A 17,078-nucleotide genomic window follows, 5' to 3' on the forward strand; every position below is an offset into this window, starting at 1 on the left:
AAACTGGTTTAAGAAGAAAGATGATGCATTTGGTCTTGGACATGTGGCATGGATTATCTTCTCACTGCTTAGCCTGTTCAAGCCAATCAGAGAGATCAGTTTATTAATCCAGGCACTCTTGATGAGTTTAGTCATTCATTAGGATGTCATTCATCCCTGCTCCCGGTTATAATCTCCCTTGCTTCCATTTCCCCCATAATACAGAAGACAAAGAAAACGACAAAATACCTTCTATTTGAAGAAACAAAAGTCCCCCACCCCATGATTCATTTTCCTCTCAATCAAAGGAAGTCATCTTTCTATTTTTTGAAAGAATTTTGCCTCATAATCTGCCCCTCCCCCAGCACATAAGAAGTCTATTTATTTTTAATCTACATACAATTTCTTTTCAATTAACAAGCATTTATTTTTTCTCCCTCCTTCCTGCAGCTTCTAGATGTGACCTGGGAAACAGAATAGATTTGCTGGGAGGAGGGGGTATCAGAAAAGAGGATGTTATGGAATTTTCCAAATGGCAACTGGCGGTTGCTGTTGTGGGGTACCAGAATACTGAGTGAGGGGCTAACTGCCCCCTGGCCCAGAAATGGAGAGGTTGTCAGCTTACACAGCAGAGGGTGGAGGTGAAGAGAAGGAGGGTTGAGGGATAAAGGCAGATGTGGCTGTTGAATCCAAGTTCCATGACTGGTTGTTACTGAGGTGGGCTGAGACTGGTCTTTCCACCTTCTGATTGATTTATCTCTCTTTCTCTTTCTCTTTTCCTCTTTCACTTTCTCTTTCTCTTTCTTTCTCTCTCTCTCTCTCTCTCTCTCTCTCTCTCTCTCTCTCTCTCTCTCTCTCTCTCACACACACACACACACACACACACACACACACACACACACACACACACACACAAAAGCATCAAGCCCCCTTTGAGATCAGATCCAGGTTTCCAAGGACCTCTAGTTCACAGAAAATCATAGACAATCACAGATTTATACCTGAAAAGGGCCAAGAGACTATCAAGCCCAATTCCATCATTTTACAGATGAGGAAATTGAGGCACAGAGAATTTAAGGAATTTTTCCAGAATCACACAGCTAAGGAATATCTGAGGCAGAATTCAAATTCAGGTCTTTCTTACTTCAAGTACAGCATTCTGTATCATCAGGCAACTCAGTGACGCAGTGCACCAGACCTGGAGTCAGCACAACTTGAGTTCAAATCTGGCCTCAGACACTTACTACCTCTGTGACCCTGGGCAAGTCATTTAGCCCTCTTTCCCTCAGTTTCCTCTTCTATAAAATGAGCTGGAGGAGAAAATGGCAAACCACTCCAGTATCTTTTCCAAGAAAACTCCAAAAGGAGTCACAAAGAGTCAGACATGACTGAAAATAACTAAATAATACCACCTAGCTGCCTCACTTCAGAGACTAATGGTTTAGTAGACAATCTTCATGAGATTACATATATAGGATCATAGATTTAGTGCTGGAGAGACTTTATAAGTCTAGCAGCTCAATGACACAGTGACAAGAGTGCTGGACCTAGAGTCAGGAAGACCTGAGTCTTCCAGTCTCAGACCTCTCTCAGGCCTCTCTCACCTCTTCTATAAAATGACATCCTAACAGCACCTTCCTCCCAAGGACAAAATGAGATAATGTTTATAAATATATACTATAATATAAACATATTATAAATATAGCACATATAAAATTTTTATAAAGTGCTCTGTAAACCATAAAATGAAATAAAAATTCTTTCCTTTTTTTTTATCTACTCTGTCTCATTTTACAGGAGAGCAAACTGAGGGCTTTCTTGTTCAAGATTATATCGATATTCAGTGACAAAACCAATCAAGATTTGAATCTAAATTCTTTAATTACAAAATCGGTGCTCTTTCCATTGGTGGCCAACCTTCTAGCAATGAAAATAATAAAAATGTAAATAATTAATAGAAATTTACAGATGGATTAAATAGATTTTATTCCTGTGTTAAACAGTATGTAGTCTATCTGTCATCTGCAGTAAATTTGTGGGGCTGAGTCCTTTATTCTTCCATAATAGCAACAAATATGTATTAAGTACTTACTATGTGCAAAGTATTTATTATGTGCAGTTAAAGTCATTAATAAATTGAGTAGATTTCCAATCAATAAGTGTTGAATGAATGTAAATTTACCATGTCACTTTCAGTCAATCACTTGGCCTTAGTGTCATCACCTGTAAAAGGAGGTTGAGTTAATACTGCCCTACTTACCTCATAAGCTTGCTATAAGGATTTGAGATATTAGCAGAACCTAAAAAATACAGTATCATCTCCCATAGGGATTATTCATGAGAATCTATCTTTCAAGTTTCCCCCTAAGGAATTCCATCCTTTCCTAAACAGATGGGCTAACATTCTTAGAATTACCACTCCCAGCAGGGGAAGTTGTATTCTCACCTGAATTTGTGGTCAACAGAACCTGACAACCCAAATCACTGATGCTGAAAAGTACTGTCTCTTCAAAGTCTACTAGCTGCCCACTGAAAAACAGTTCATTTGACTGACAGGCAACCTTCAGATTCAAGCTCCTGATTTGTCTTCCAATTCACATTGTCATCTAAAATCTGAGCTGAGAAAATCCTGCCTCTGAGGCAGAGTTGATTTTCCTGTCCTTCCCAAATACAATTCCCCCAGTTCTCCGCCAAATAAATGAACTTCATTTTCTGCCAATATTTCATAGCTGCTAGGTACTGTTGCATCCATAAATTGGAAACTGCACTTGGTGAATGTATTTTATCGACATGAACCATCAGGCTAGTTTCAAATGCATCTGGCTAGGCAGCAACAGGAACTTCAAAAGTACTGGAATTCCAGAGGGCCCAACTGTGTTTCCAGAAATTCATTAGCTGGAGAAGGAATCAGGGTGGCTTAGCAGCTCATCGCTATCCAGTAGAGCCTGGAGGCAATCAGAGATAATTTGGAAAGAAAAAGTAAAATGTTTTTGTTACTTTGCAAAACTGGAGAACAGTTATTAGGTGTTACAAAACATGACAATAAATAACTTATAATTTGTAGGCTTCAAATGAACATAAAACTGGTTGACATACTACAAATTTTGTTTCTACCCTCACAGCATCTCTCATATATGTCTCCTTTCCTTCGCTCCCAAGGCCACCACCCTACTCAGGCCCTTGTCACCTCTTACTTAAAAAATTGCAATGGTCTTTTCATTGGTCTCCTTGACCCTAAGGTTCTCCTCATTCTAATCCAATACAACTGCCAAAGTGATTTTGATCAGATTTGCTAAAGAACACATTTAACCTTACTCAAGAAACTCCACTGGCTCCCTAATGCCTTCAAGATCAAATAGAAACTCAAAGTTTGGCATGTAAAACACTTTATAACTTTATAACTTACTCCAGGTGGTCTTTCTGGCTTTATTATACATTTCTCCCCTTCACCGATTTGATGGTCTCGTCAAATTGGCTTTCTTGCTTTTCTCAAACATATATTCAACTACCACCTCCATGTCACTAGCCATCTCCTGTGCCTGGAAAGCACTCCCTCCTCACCTCTTAAAATTTGAAATGTATCTCAAGTTCCACTTCCTGCATGAAGTCTTTTCTGACTTCCTCTTACCTCCCTCTCCTTACTACCTTGTTATCTATTTTGTAAATGTAACCGGTTTTAGTGACTCCTGCCACACAGACTATGGACATTGCTACTTTATCTCTAAGAGTGGATATCTTGGAAAAGAAGTTTTATTGTCATATGAAGATTGTCAAACTCCTCCCCCCAAAATTTTTTTTCTTCACTCTTGAAGATATATACTTTCTGTGGGAGGAACTACTGAAGTTTTGTTCATGTACAGTATACATTTGATTATGCTGCAAAATCCTAAAGAGCAGGGACTATTTCCCTGGTCTTTACATTCCCAGTACCTAGTATGGTATCTATATGGTATCATATAATAGGGGCCCAAGAAATACTAAAGAAGCAGGAGAACCATGATGATCCAACAAAAGAGACTGGGGGAAAACCGTCATACAGGTAGGGAAAAATAAAGAGAGGAAAATGCAATGGTAGTAAACAATGAACAGGAGGAGAGAGTGCAACATCAAAAATGTCAGAAAGGTCAAAGGACTTCAAAAAGTCTATCAGATTTAGCAATTAGGGCATGTCTGGTAAACCTTGGAGAACTGTCATCCAAGTGGTGAAGTCAGAAACTGGATTGTAAGGGGTTGAGAAATAAGTGGGTGGACCTACTGATCACCAGGTACTGTTTACTGCTGATTCCTGCACATATAAGCTACTCCTCAAGGGTCTTCTTTTTTAAGCTAAGGTCTTAGTTTGACTGAGACAATGCCCATTCAGTGACTAAGGCTAGGCAAGAAATGAGGCAAAGAACGGTCTCTTTTACCTACTCAAAAAAAAAAAAATGACAATCTAGGAGGGGAAGACCCTCAGGGTTTTTCATGAAAACAGAAACAATCACTTGTAAACTAACATTCACTCTGAGCCATCTCCAGTCATCCTCATCTATACCTTACCCCTGGACCCAGATAGCTCTGGAGGAGAATGTGAGACTGGTGACTTTACATAGTACCTTCTTCACTTAAATCCAATTCATTTGCAAGTCACAGCATCACCTTCCTGATGCCAAGGTCCTCTTTGAAAACAAAGGACAAACTACAACTTCTCACTGGTATCACTAGTATTCCCTGAAACAAGTCCAGTCTCTGCTTCATTTGTTCTATAACCATCAGCTATGTGAATCATCTAATATGTTGTCCACAATACTCACCAGGGATATTGTGGTTAATTAGCCTCTTCCCTGGATGAATGAGTACAGATCTTTCAGGGTGCTCTTTTGACTCTCTCCCATGCTTCAGCTATCATCCTCATCCAAGGTGCTATCTTCAGGATAAACTTGGTCCCATGGAAGTATTATGATTACTAAAACTCGTGTGTGTAAGAGCCATTGCTCTCCTCAGTCATTACCTCAGCCAGTGCCTAAGACGCTCACGTTAGCTCTTCAGTTAGCCCTTTCAATGACTGTAAAAAGTGCTTCCCCTCAGCAAGGCCATACCATAAGGTAGCAAAAGCTGGTCAGCTATTCAAACTCTAGCTCCAAATCTATGGTCTTTTGCTTATGTTCCTTTTGTGCCTTATATGTCTAAGTCAAATTATTGTATCTGGTGTTCCCCAAGGATGATATACCTTTTCTCTTTATTATACCTTTGGTCAGGCTTTCCCCCATGCTCTCCTACCTCACTTCCACTTAGTTGCATTCAACTCTACCCTCTATAAGAGTCCTTCCCACATTTTCCTAGCTGTTAGTGCATTCCTTTTCCCCCCACCACACTGCTTTTGTAACAATTTTGCATATATCTAGTATCTGTGTACATACTATGTCCCCCAATTAGAATATAAGCTCCTTGAGGGCGGGACCTTTTGTTTTTGTTTTCATCTTCTAGCACAGTGCCTGACAATTGATTGGTGAATTGCTTTAAGTTGCATTATTCTGTTTGTTTCTTTTTTCTGTTTACTATTTTGTCATCTACGCTCAAAACCTGTCCCAGGTTATGACTCCCCAGCTGACTTCTCCAGTTCCACCTCTGTTTCCTGTTATGCCTCTACACCCTATAGATTCCTCCTCCAATAATCAGTTCCTCCCTGAAATCTCCATTTGAGGAAGAATTCACACCAACAGCTCTCACTGCCAACGTGGCCAAGCCCATATAACTCCCTAGATGAGTTTTCCGCCTTGATCCCTCCATGCAATTCATGTCTTCCCCTCCCTCTCTGATGCTTTTAAGCTCCATTTTATACATTGTCTTCCCTCATTAGAATGTGAGCTCCTGGGGGATGGGACAAAGGTGGCAGTAGAGCCAAGCTCCATCCCATAACTTATGCAGATAGATCCAGAAAATGCACCAGACAGAGTTCTGATCAGGAAATACAAAGGCAAAAATCACAGCAAGCATATTTCCAGTCCAGATCAGCTTAGGGAAATAGATAGAAAAGTCTGTGAACACTAGCAGTGGGTTCTGACCTAGGGTAGGACAACATAGGGCATTTCAGTGTGTAGGATCTGAAAGGTGGGATTGAGAGACCCCAAGGTCCCAAACCCATAGTGTGAGGTGGGTGGGAGGTAGGGGCACTGACATTGCTCAGAGTTGGGAACAGGTGCCAAATAGCATTCTCTACACAATTCTGTATCATAGATCCAAGGCTCACTGAGGAGAAGAGCTACACCTTGGAGTGGTGTTCCAGGATAAGGATTGCTCACAAGCTATGAACTGAGCAAGAAGCAAGTTGAAAAGCAAGCCATGTAGCTTGCTGTGTAGCTTGAGTACTAGGAGTGGAGAAGGGTCTCAGTTCTAGCTTCCAGCTCAGTTAGCAGTTTACAGCAGAATAAGCAGGACAGGAATCCCAGACGAGAGAAAAGCATATAGTTTTGTCTTCTGAATCAACAGTGCCTTCCAGCTGACTAACAGCATCTGAATCTAGTCTACTGGAAGCGTCCTACTGGAACTCCAAACAGGATAGGTCCAAGTGTTTTGTTCAGACCCAAATTCAGTTGGGGAATTTGCAGAGCTCATACCAGAGGATAGAAAATAGACTCTACCCTGGATCAAACTCATTTTGGAAGAACTGAAAACTTTCCAGTTCCTAGCCTGAGCTATCCCTGAGACCAGAATAACACAATACTCAATACCCCAAGAGAGCAACATGAGGACCAGACCAAACATTCCTTCCAGGATGTACTCAGCCTGGCCCTACCATAAAGTCTGAAACCAGGAAGTAGACTTAGAAGAAAAAGCAAATAAACTATAATCTCACCATTAAAAATTATTATGGTGAGAGGGATACTCACAACAAACCCAGAAAAGAATGATTCCAAAACATCTACAAGCAAAGCTCCAAAGAAAAAAGACCTTAGCCACAAGTTCAACTAGAATTCCTAGAAAAGATGAAGCAGGAGTTTTTATAAAAGCATTTTTTAAAATAAATTAAATAAAAGCACTAGAGGGAAACAGTGAAAATAAATTAGAGCTATGGGAGAAAGAAATGGAAAGGAAATTGATATCCGGTATAAGAGATATAAAACCTTACCCAAGCAACAAACCTCTTTAAAATTAGAATGAATCAAATAGAAGATAATGACTCAATGAGATGAAAAGAAATATTAAAACAAATTCAAAAGACTAAAAAGTAGAAGAAAATAACAGATATTTTATTACAAAAATAACTAACCAGAAAATCAGAACAAGAAGGAAAAAATTTAAGTTATTGGACTACCTGAAAGCCATGACCAAAAAATAGCCTAGACATCATCTATAAATAAATTATAAAAGAATATTTCTTGAATCTTTTAGAACCATAGGGCAAAGAAGAAATAGGAAGAATTCACTGGTCACCACCTGAAAGAAAATGCAAAATGAAAACTCCCAGTAACATTATAACTGATATCAATAGATTCCAGGTCAAAGAAAAACTACTGCCAGCATCCAGAAAGAAAGAATTCAGGTACCAAAGAGCCACAATCAGGATCACACATGATTTAACAGTTACCATTACAAAAAAGTAGAGAGTTTGGAGCACCAATATTCTAGACAGCAAAGGCTCTAGGTTTAAAACCAAGCATAACTTCCTCAACAAAAGTGAATATAATTTTGCAAAAGTAAAACAAAAAACAAAATATCTTCATTAAATAGAGAACTTCAATTATTCCTGATGAAAAGACCAAAGCTTCAAAAACTGAAGGAAAAAAACATTGCAGTCAAGACAGACTTTAAAAGGTAAACATGAGCTGACAATCATAAAGAAATGTTTAAAAAATAAGGTAAACTGTTTACATTTGAATATGGGAAGATGACACAGCATCCTCTCTGATCCTTATCACGATCATAGAAGGGTTTTCATTAGAAGGTCTAAGTTCTTGATGAATGGAGAGAGAGAAGAAAAGGAATGTGGAATGGATGAAGGAGAAGAGAAGGGAAATCATGTCATATAATCAGAGTATTCAGATAGAAATCTCCATAAGCAAGGAGAAGGGGGGAGCACAGGTGACACATGAACCTCATTTTCCTTTGAAATAGTCAAAGGAGGGAAGAATGCAAAAACAATGTACATAGAAATATATTTCACAGAAATACATTTTACTAAGCAAAGAAATGGGAGAGAAAGGAGGAAAAGGAAAATAAGAGGGAGAGATTTGTCCTGAGCAAGAGATCTAAGGATGTGCAAAAGTATTTATAGCAACTTTTTTGTGGTACCAAAGAAATGGAAACCGAGGGGGTGCCCATCGATCAGAGAATGGCTAAACAAATTATGGTCCATAGATTGGGTGGAATACTACTATGCTGTAAGAAATTATAAAGGAGATGGTTTCCGAAAAGCCTAGAAAGATTTATGAAAACTGAAGCATGATGAAGTGAGCAGAATCAAGGGTACAGTTTATAAAATGATAACAATGTGGTAAAGACAACTTTAACGCACGCAATGATGCTAACCGGTACCATGACCAACCAGGATCACAAAGGCCTCAGGATAAATCATGTTACTCAGTACACGATAGGTCAATGAAGGACTCAGAAGGCACACTGAGACTTTTTAAAATGGAACTAGTACAGAATTTGTTTTGTTTAACTATACATTTTTATCCCAGAGGTTTTGTTTTCCTCTCTCAGTTAAAGGGTTAAGAGAAGGTAGGAGGGAAATAAAATGGATTTTTGGTAACTAAAAAAATTGTAAAAAGAATGTAAGCAACCTGAGAGCAGGGATTACCTTTTTTAAAAATTATATTTATATTCATAGTACTTAGCACAGTGCCTGGCATATAGTATGTGTTTAATAAATGCTTTGTCTGTCAATCTACTTGTCTGTCCATCCATCTATTTGTCTCTCTCTACCCTCTCTTCTCAGTCTCTCAGTTCCACTGTTATCTAATACATTCAAAACTTCATTTTTGTTCTTAGATAGTACCTTTTGCTCATCTCAAGTATGCACGTAGCTCCATTTCCTTAAATGGGAAAGAAGTTGGCTAATATTTCGATGAGGAAGCTGTTTTAACCTCCCATCTCTCCTCATATTCCTAAACTCTGGTGAAATAGCGAGATCAACCTAAATAACATCCCTTAGGAATATGAAGTGGAGGTGATAAATAGATTTAAGGGATTAGATCTCTTAGCTACTGTACCCAAAGAACTATGGATGAGAGGTTTGCAACACTGTACAAGAGGTAACAACAAAAAACATTTCAAGAAAAGAAGTGCAGAAAAGCAAAATCACTGACTGATGAGGCTTTAGAAATAGCTGAGGAAAGCAGAAAAGCGAAAGGCAAAGGAAAAAGGGATATTTATACCTAACTGAACACAGAATTATAGAAAATAACAAGGAGAGGGAAGGTTTTCTTAAATGAACAATGCAAAGAAATAGAAGAAAACAGTAGAATAAGAATGACAAGAAATTTTTTCAAGAAAATTAGAGATTTCAAGGGAAAGTTTCACGTAAGAATGGTCATGATAAAAGGCAAAAATGGTAGGGATTTGATAGAAGTAGATTAAGAAGAGATGACAAGAACATAAAAACAGAACTATACAAGAAAGATCTTAACATCACCGATTCTGTGGTTACTGATTTAGAGCCAGATATTCTGGAGAATGAAGTCAAGTGAGTGTGGGGAAATGTTGCTACCAAAAAGGCTAGTAAAGGTGATGGACTCCCAGCTGAGCTATTTAAAACCCTAAAAGATGATGTTAAAGTGCTACACTCAAAATGTCAGCAAATTTGGAAAACTTAGTAGTGGCCACTGGATCGGAAAAGATAAGTTTACATCCCAGTCCTAAAGAAGGGCAAGGCCAAAGAATGTTCAAATTACTGAATAACTGTGCTCGTTTCACATGCTAGAAAGGGACTTGCTTAAGATTCTGCAAGCTAAGCTTCAGTAATATGGGAACCAAAAATTACCAGAAGAGCAGACAGGATTTCAAAGAGGTAGAGGAAGTGGAAATAGGATTGCTAACATTCACTGGATTATGGAAAAAGTAAGGAGTTGCAGAAGAATATCTCCTGCTTCCTGGAGTAGACTAAAGCCTGTTACTGTATGGATTACAAAATATGGTCTTGCTGTCTTACTTTTCTCCTGAGGAACCTGTATGTGGACCAAGAAGCAACAACAGTTAGAATTGACCATAGAACAAGTGATTGGTTAAAGATTGGAAAGGAATATGACAAGGCTGTATATTATCACCTTATTTATTTACTTATCTGCAGAATACATCATGTGAAATGCCAGGCTGGATGAATTAAGGTTGCCAGGAGAAGGATCAACAATCTCAGATATGTAGACAATACCATGTTGATGGCAGAAAGTAAAGAATTAAGAAGCCTCTTCACGAGAGTAAAAGAGGAGAGTGTAAAAGCTGGCTTGAAATTTAACATAAAAAAAATCCTAAGATCTTGGCAACTGGTTCCATAGCTTCCTGACAAAAGAGGGAAAAGAAACGGAAGCAGTATCAGATTTTGTATTTTTGTGCTCAAAGATCACTGCAGACAGCAGCTGTAGCCATGAAATTAAAAGATGCTGGCTCCTTAAAAGGAAAGTTATGGCAAATCTGGAGAACATACTAAAAAGCAAAGCCATCACCTTGCTGACAAAGGCCCATGATAGTCAAAGCTATGGTTTTTTCAGTAGCGTGTAGGGCTGTGAGAGTTGGACTGTTAAGAAAAGCTGAGTGCCAAGAACTGACACTTTCAAATTGCTGTGCTAGAGAAGACTTTTGAGGCTCCCTAGGATATCAAGTCAGTCAAAACTTAAAGAAATCAGTTCAGGCTATTTACTGGAAGGTCAAATGTTGAAGCTAAAGCTTAAACACTTCAGCTACACAGTGAGAAGATGGGACTCAGTGGGAAAAATCCTGATGCTGGGAAAGATTGAAGGCAAAAGGAAAAGAGAATGGCAGAACATGAGATGAAGAGATAGTGTCATAAAACAATGAAAATGAACTTGGACAGACTTCAAGAGATAACAGAGGACAGAAGGACCTGGGGTGCCATAGTCCATCGGGGTCATGAAGAAATGGACATGACTGAACAATTGAACAACATGTTTCATGGGGAAGGCTGAAAAGGCTGGTGACTTTGCCCTTCTGTCTGACAGTAATATGTCTCTGTCAGGTCTCTCTACACAGAACTAAAAGTATATGATCTAAAAATAGGAACTACTTGAAGATACAATGGCATTTGGGGTAAGGAGGCAACCTCTCAGGGAGGTATGTGGCTTGCCATCATTTTCCATACTGTCCTTGACAACCTAGAGTACCCTCAGACTGCACTGAGCATTATTTTTTGTAGGTTCAACTTTACTGCTACATACTCAGATGTCTCCATGTACATGACAATGTACCCTTGCAAAAGTCCAGTTTTAAACATCCAATGTACACTTCTATATAAGTCATAGTTTCTGCCTCCAGTTTTCTCCCTGAACTAGCCATGTACTCTTCAGCACCACAAGTCTATGGCCAATTAGAACTGGCAAATCCTAGCTCTACTACTAAATCTTCATGACCTATTTGTTTTTCCTCTATGAGTCTCAATTTCTTCATATGTAAAATGAAAGTGTTGGATTATTTGACCTCTTAGGTACCTTCCAGCTCTAAGTCTATGATCTTATGAGCCTAAGATGGGCGGTTACTGTGTGCAGTGGATAGAGCTCTGGGTCTGAATTCAGGAAGACTCATCTAAGTTCAAATGTGGCCTACAAGACTTACTAGCTGTGTAACCCTGGGCAGTCACTTAACCCTCTTTTCCTCAGCTTCCTCCTCTGCAAAATGAGCTGAAGAAGGAAATGGCAAACCATTGCATCACCTTTGCCAAGAAAACCCCAAATGGGTCACAAAGAGTTGGACACCACTGCACAACAACAAATGAGCCTGAGAACTGAAGTAATGGGGCCTCCCAAGCTAACCTTCAGGACCACTGACAAACAGCCAATGTGGCAAATAAACAGGGGAGTCATTGAGCCCCTTGAGCATAAAGGGACAAGTCTGGATATCCTCCAAAAGCCTCTCCACCAGCAGGCCTTCACTGAAACTGGTAGAATGGCCAATACCCCTTTGGCTTCCCATCCAACCTGCTTTCCCTTCAAAAAGAGGAAGCCTGCTATCATGGAAAGTCAGGGGACCTTCTAACTACTTTCTAACTACACAATTATGTAACATAACTATGCAACCACGTCACTCAACCCTTCTGGGCCTCAGTCTCTCGTCTACAAAGTAAAAGGGTGAAATTCTATATCCTCCAAGTTCTTAGAGCTCAGAAACTATCCAGAGTCCTTGCCAGCTCTAAATCCATGATCCTACTGAAGCCTAGCTCCTGGCATTATTAATCTATTGGCCACTAGCTCTGCCAAGTTAGATCTCTCAAGGACAGCTACTACTTCTGGGTTCTGAGGGCTTCAGGGGTGCTGTTCTAACACTACACCTTATGAGCTTTCACTGGGGTGAGTCCAGTCATTGATTATAGGTGATATTAATTAGCCAGACAGGCTTACTTAGCTTTAAGAAACTGGTATTTACTAAGCTAATACAGTAAGAACAGTTAATACTAAACATCCTTCTCATTTACCCATAACCCATAACCAAATTCTCCTACAAGTGTATACAATGTCCAGGAGAAAGTAGACTCAAACTTAGTACATCAGATGTGGCAAAGAAAGGAAGTCACAGCTCCTGGAAGTCCTTTTGTAGGAAACTGTGTGACCCCACTTAACCACTCTCAGCCTCAGTTTCCTTATCTGACCAAAGTCCAGATGCTAAAGACATTGTTTAAAAAAAAAAATTCTCACCTTATAAACAGGAAGACCTAGCTCTGAATCCTGACTCTATACTTTATAGCTATGCGACCTTAGACAAGTCACTTAACTGCTCTGAGCCCCATCTGTAAAATAGAAATAATGCCTGTACTACTTACCTCCCAAAAATATAATAAGGATCACATGACACAGGTCAGCATTATGGGAACCTTGACAATGCTATATAAGTATCTGTTGTTCTCTCTTCCAGATATAACTCTAACCTCCCATGATCCATCTTCCTTGATGAAAACATCCACTTAGCTTGCTCTGCCTCCTAACACACCTAATTACCATTCCTGCCAAACTCCCAACTGTGGATGCAATGACCCTGTGGTGCAGGGACTTCTTCAAGCCATTAATGTTACTTCTGTTAAAATTCTGCTCAATCTAAGTGAATTTAGTCAAAGAAAGAAGTGGTATCTAGCTTGATATCCATTTTTTTTTCCTTTCTCAATCTGAACCTTCAACAAAAATCAATAAATAAAGTTACTCTTTCCATTTTAAATGACTCTTTTGACTGTACTCATCTAGTTACATACAGATGATACTGTTTCTGGAGTGGAGATAAATGCATTCATTTCTTAAATAACCCAGTGCAGAGAGAGTATTTTGGTAGAGGTTGGGGCAGATTTGTGGCAATGAGACATGACCTTTAACTTCAAGGAGTCTACAGCTAGGGGAACATAAACTACTTAACTATGACTATGGGGTAGCTAGGTGGCACAGTGGATAGAGTGCCGGGCCTGGAGTCAGAAAGAGTCACCTTCTTGAGTTCAAATGTGACCTCAAGCACTTACTAAACTGTGTGACTCTGGGCAAATCACTTAACCCTGTTTGCTTCAGTTTCCCTATCTGTAAAATAAGCTGGAAAAGGAAATGTCAGACCACTTTAGTATCTTTGCCAAGAAAACCCCAAATAGAATCATGAAGAGTCAGGCATGACCAAAGCAACCGAACATGAATAACTATAATTACAAATAAATTAAAAAGCATTTATTTTGTCCAGCACTATGCTAGACATTGTGAATACAAATACATAAAAACAAGATAATGTCTGCCCTCAGGAAGCTTATATTCAAGTAGGAGAAGACAGCACATACTTTAGCAAAGTGGCCAAGGAGGGATTTTTGGGTCTGGGATGTTGAAAAAGATACTAAATAGAGCAATTGAGCATTTGATTAATTTAGATTGGCCAGAAATGATAGTAGCGATTACTGGTGGAAAATAGGGATGTGGGGAGTACAGAAAGGGTAGGGGCTCCCTAGCAGCATGGGCTGAAAATGATCTGGGTCTGGGTTAGAGATGTAGAACTCTCACTAATATGCAATGTTACATGAAAGGTACCTTAGGAACCAGACTCTCCAGAATGCAATTTGGAACTACGCCCAAGAAGCTAGTGAATTGTGCATCCTTTTGGACCCAGGGACACCACTATTCAGTCCATGTCCCAAAGAAATCAAAGAAAGAAAAAAATTGTTATGTACAAAAATATCTGTGCAGCTCTTTTCATAGTAGCAATGAGTTGGAAACTGAGTGGATACCCATGACCTGGGGAATTACTGAACAAATTGATGGAATATTATTGTGCTGTAAGAAATGAAGGGGGTGATTTCAGAAAAACATGAGAAGACTCATATGAAATGATGCAGAATGAAGTGTGAAGAACCAGGAGAACAATTTGTACAGTAACAGCAATACTGGAAAGATAACTTGAGAACTCTGAGCAACACACTAACCAGTCACAACTCCAGAAGGCTCCAGGTGAAATATGGTGCCCATCTTCTGATAGAGAGGTGACGGACTCAGAGGACAAACAGAGTTTTTGGTTTTGGGGTTTGGGGGTTTTTTTTGCATGGTCAATGTGAGATTTTGTTTTGTTCGACTTTACATGTGAAACCTGGCTGCTCACAGACCTCTCTGAGTCTCCTCCCATGTGGGTGGGGGTAGCTTCCCTGATTGATTATCTACATCTTTAAAAGTAGACTATTCTTAAACGTACACTACTACTCTCATGCTACTAGCTTCTGTGCCCACCCAAAATTAATTATACCAGTGAGAGGAGAAAAGGACTGGTCATTCCCCTCCTCAACTTTTACCCTGGCTCTGAGAAATGGGCTTGGGGGTGTTTGTTTTTGCTTTCCATTATTTATCCTCAGTTTCAGATGGCAGAGGTGATTCCCCTGCCAGATCTGGCATTTATGATAATCGTAGAGCCAGGATTGAAAACAGACTGGAGTAGCAGCCAGGCTGGCATGGAAACCCTTAGAAGCAAGGGTGCCTGGGACTCAAGTCCAAAGTGGGGTTTGACTTGGAACAGGGACTACACTCTATTGGAATCTAGCTAAGTCATTCATCTACTCCCTACAAACTGAGGTTTTGCAGATGGAGGATTATGTCTCCCATATGTGGGGGCTCAGAGGTGTGTTTGTATCTTTATGATTATCTTTTGAAGTCAATTCCTCCTTTTCAAAGCTCCACTGTGCTGTCCATGTTTTAAGAAGGGTTTTGCTTTTCTAACTTTTTCTCAATTGGTGGTGAGAAGAGTGAGAGAGAAAGAACAGAGAACTGAAATTTTAAATTTTTTTTAAAAAAATAAAAAGGTTTATCTAAACAGTACGGAAATTTTTTTAAGTATATTCTTGGGAGTGGGGAGGGGAAGAGAGCAAGGCCATATATCCGTGATTTCATTAGTGTAGGAAAAACCTAGTGTGAAAACTCTAGTACTTAATATCCATAACACACCTGTAACTTAGAATATTGAAGAGTTGCATGGGACACTGAGAGTTTAAGGAACTTATCCAAGGACACACAGAGGCAGGACTGAACCTTGTTCTCTCCGACTCTGAGATCAGGCTTCTAGTTGCAGCTCTACATTGTATCCTGAGGAACACATTAAAGAGTTACAAAGCAAAATCTTGTAAGATATCTAAAGAGGAAGGCTCTTGCTGACCAGGAACATCAGAGTAGCCTTCAGAGAAAAGGTGGCATTTCAGTTAGGTTTTTTTAAAATCACCAGGAGTTCCTCTTGACATAATAGATTTGCAGTTTCGTGAGCAATTATCTTTTTTTTTTATTCTACTATGTTGTGGAAATGCTCATTTTATTTCATAAATTAAAAAAAAAGAAAAGAAAATTTTAAAGGTTGTGCTCAGTCAATGCAGCTGAATCTTATGGTACATACTGCAGCAGACTACCTAGCAAGGCAGCTACGTGGTTCTGTTTAGATCTGGCCTAAGACACTTAGTAGTATATGACAAAGGGCAAATTACACAATCCTATTTACCTTAATTCACTGGAGAAGAAATGGTAAACAACTCCAGTATCTTTGCCAAGAAAACCCCATGGACAGTATGATCTATAGGGTCTCAAAGAGTTGGACAAGACTGAAAAACAAACAAGAACTCCCTGGAAAATTGACATTCAGTCCCCTAAAACCACCAGCCCACCCAAAAATAAATCTTTCCCAACTAACAGCTGTAGAGTTTGAGGAGATCTAAATGCAAAATTAAAATGGCAGCTGAGGGCAATCTCCAATATCGATTAAACATCCACAAGTTTTATCACCATGTAGTTGCTTCACCGTCGCTTTTTCCACAGTGAAAGCACAGTGGTTTCTGAATAAAAATTTTAATTTCAAGGTACCTCTATAACTTATTGTGCCTGTTACTGATATATTATAAAAGCCAATGCAATATCTCTTCAGGCCACCCAGCCTATGTTTTCCCAATCTGTCCTGGCTTCAGTGTCATGTTTATGTTCTCATCTTTAATCAGTTTATAATTAGAAGGTGAAGAGGACAGCAGTGTTTACAAGCTCAACTTGAAGCAGAGGTGGCCCAGAATGAGAATAGTCTCACTTCTGATCACTCTTGTCAGCTCCTTAATCCATAAGAAAAACAAATATATTGGAACACCTTTATAGCCCTGCTTCCTCAGAGAGGGACTCATCATGTAATTGGGCTGTATCACACTTGGGTGGCACAGGCTATTATTTGGACCGATCTGGGGTCTATTGAAATCCATGGGTAGAGAGGTAGAATTTGGGAGAAGGGAGACAGTAAAATAAAAGGAATGATGATTTTGTCAATGGCCAATATTCATGATAAGGGTAAGAACTTATCTTACCCATGGCCCCACCTGCTGGACCTAGGCTTTTGTTGAGGTCATTAACTTCATTGGCATGGCGGATCTTAGGAATGAGAAGTGTTTCAGCATTCCAGCTCTACTCATCTCCTGTGGGCTTATTATC

At 39.4% G+C, this 17,078-nt stretch overlaps 1 long non-coding RNA gene across 1 annotated transcript in view; it reads right to left on the minus strand.

The window, feature by feature from the left end:
- LOC140497532 (uncharacterized) overlaps positions 1–16,176 on the minus strand; it is a 36,561-nt gene extending 20,385 nt beyond the window's left edge. Inside the window, exons 1-2 of the long non-coding RNA XR_011964720.1 lie at positions 15,573–16,176; positions 2,426–2,924 (exon numbers count right to left, since the gene is read on the minus strand). This is a non-coding gene — a long non-coding RNA (uncharacterized lncRNA). The remainder of the gene's footprint in view (positions 1–2,425; positions 2,925–15,572) is intronic.
- Positions 16,177–17,078: the final 902 nt, after the last annotated feature.

Source organism: Notamacropus eugenii, chromosome 3 (assembly GCF_028372415.1).
Source record: "Notamacropus eugenii isolate mMacEug1 chromosome 3, mMacEug1.pri_v2, whole genome shotgun sequence".
Taxonomy (NCBI): domain Eukaryota; kingdom Metazoa; phylum Chordata; class Mammalia; order Diprotodontia; family Macropodidae; genus Notamacropus; species Notamacropus eugenii.